This window comes from Staurois parvus, unplaced genomic scaffold, assembly GCF_062004578.1.
Source record: "Staurois parvus isolate SC_StPar_1 unplaced genomic scaffold, SC_StPar_1.0 ptg000930l, whole genome shotgun sequence".
In the NCBI taxonomy this organism is placed as follows: domain Eukaryota; kingdom Metazoa; phylum Chordata; class Amphibia; order Anura; family Ranidae; genus Staurois; species Staurois parvus.
Window position 1 is genome coordinate 79,717 of NW_028318726.1, and position 2,847 is coordinate 82,563.

Below are 2,847 nucleotides of genomic sequence, written 5' to 3' on the forward strand. Positions count from 1 at the left end.
ACTGTAGATTGGGGATAGTAATAAGAGAATTAGTTAGGACCAGGAGGTTGTCGTCCGCATAAAAGTTTGCCTTGTAGTGGTTACCTGCATAGGGGACATGAATATACCTGGATTGTTTCAGATAGCCGCAGTGAGGGGTTCAAGGGGTAGAACAAAAATGACAGGTGATAGTGGGCAGCCCTGTCTTGTGGCCTGAGATATCGGGAAGGGTGAGGAGAAGGAACCAGCGTACTTGACAGAGGCCGAAGGAGACAAATATAAAGCTTTAATCCAAGCCAAAAAGGTGTCTCCAAACCCCCAATGAGAAAGCGTATAAGTCAAGTAAGCCTAAGAGAGTGAGTCGAACGCGTTGTATATATCTACGGATAGAAGGAAACCTGGTATCTTGCGTTGATGTAAGATATGAATAAGATGGACAACTTTACGGATTTTATCCCCAGCCTGTCTCCCCGGTACAAAGCCAACCTGATCTCTGTGGATAAGGGAAAGTAAATATTTATTAATTTGGGTGCTCAGGACCTTCCCTAGAATCTTCAGATCTACATTTAACAATGAAATAGGTCTAAAGGCTTGCGGTTCAACAGTGTTGTCAGATGTCTTGGGAATCACAGTGATATGCACTTTGAGAGACTCCAGGGAAGGCCGGGAACCCTGCTTCAGATAGCTCAAATAAGCTGCTAAATGAGGAACCAAGAGGGTAGCAAATTTTTTATAGTATAGCCGTGAGAACCTGTCTGGGCCTGGAGCCCTGGACGGCGGCAGGGACTTGATAGCTTGATAGATTTCAGTTTCAGAAATGTTCATTTTCAAGGCATCGCGGGCTGGAACGGATAAGGAGGGTAAGCGTAGATCATTAAAAAAAAAAAACTGTCAGCATGTTCTGTAATAAATTAATTTGGTTTCTCGTAGAGGGAAGATAAAAAATCTGCAAACCTATGTGTGATCTTCATCGGATCAGAGGTAAGGCCACCTCCTTGTACTCTGAGTTGAACAGGTTTGTGTGCATGGCCCATCTAATTAAGTTTCCTGGCCAACATTGACCCCGGTTTATTGGCACATGTATAAAACTTATGTCTAGCCCAGCATAAGGCTTTCTCAGCCTGATTATTAGAAAGAAGATCAAATTTGGTAACTATGGCATCTCGGGCTTTCCAATTGGCCGCGGTAGGACAAGCTTTCCAAGTTGCATCCGCTATGGCCAAAAGAGAGGTCAGTTCTTGCATCCTCTTTTGTCTGGCGCATTTTCTAGAGGATGCGATTTGGATCAAATGACCCCTGATGGTGGCTTTGTGGGCCTCCCGTAAGAAAATTGCGGGAAGACATGGAGCCCACGTTGTTCACAAAATAAGATTGAATATGCGAATATGAAGCCTAAGTAGAGATAAGGGATTCATTTAATCTCCAATGGTAAGTGGGACGGGATATGCCAGGAAGGTTCAGTAGGAAAACCAAAGGGTCATTGTCTGACCAAGGCTAGGTTGGGATGGAAATCTTATGTGCTAAATATAAATGACATAAGCAAAGAAATGCATGATCTATTCTGCAGAAGCTCTGATGTGGAGCTGAGTAAAAAGTGTATTCCCATGAGGTGTGATGTAGTTCCTGCCATACATCCGCCAAACCATAGGTTTGCAATGTAGTGCGCAACTTGGACTCCTGGGAGATGTCATGAGAAGGGTTTGCTTTGATAGGATAACGGTGATCAAGAGAAGAATTAAGAGTAACATTCGAATCACTCATGAAAAGAAGGATGCCTTTCTGATGTTGCACAATCTCTTTCAGCAAATGAGAAAATAATTTGTGTTGAAACCTGTTTAGCGCATAATAGCCTATCAGAGTCACTTCCTGGTCCCAGATGGTACCCTGCAAGAGCAGGTACCTGCCAGTGGGGTCGACAATCTCCAGGTTGCAAGAAAACATCAAATTGCGCTGAAAGGCGATCATCACTCTCCTATATTTCTCAGGAGTGGGAGCAGACAAAAAGATCGGATAATGAGGTAAGAAGTAACGTGCTGTGGAGGATTGGGAAAATCTCATCTCCTGCAGGCAGACTATGTCCATGTTTTGGGACTTGAGATGATGAAACACCTTAGAGTGCTTGGTCTGAGAGTTAAAGCCATAAGTGTTTTGAGAGAAAATCGTCAAGAGTTTTTGAGCCATACTGAATCAGGGGGGTTTGGCTGCTTAGGTAGGCTAGGAGCAACGGTCCAAACCTCAAATGTACAGGTGTCCCAGGCAGCTCTGGGTCCATGAAAAAAAGAGAAGAGAGAACAGGAAGGAAAAAAGAGAAAGAAAGAATATATACACCGTATAATAGGGTAAGAATACCACAAGCAGTGCAAATTGCGTCCCAGCTCCTAGGACATTCATAGGGGGGTGGGTCTACCACCGGACACATTGGTGCATCACAGACTGAATATAAGAATCATCATGGAGGGGCTGAGAGAGGAGGGGGAAAAGGGATGGCGAGGGTACGACAAGGGGGTGGGGGAGGGAGGGGATCAGAAAGTGGGCCGTATAGCCACCTGTGAATAAAAGGCCAAAAATAGAGCACGTCATGGCAACTCAGTATACAAATAGTTAAAACATAAAAAAAAAACCACAACAATTACAAAACAGACCACCATGGCATAGGAGGATGCATTCCTGGTTTGAGGACCTGGTAGACTGAAGGACCAACAGTAACAGTAGACATCACAGAACCATAAAACAGGAAAGCCACTGACATGTAACATAAGATCATACACATCATAATCTAAAGGCAACTCTTCCCTCTCATAACAAGGGTCAACAAAAAAGGCAACAACTAGCAGAAGAATTTTGCCAGGAGGGGGTAGTAAATCAGGG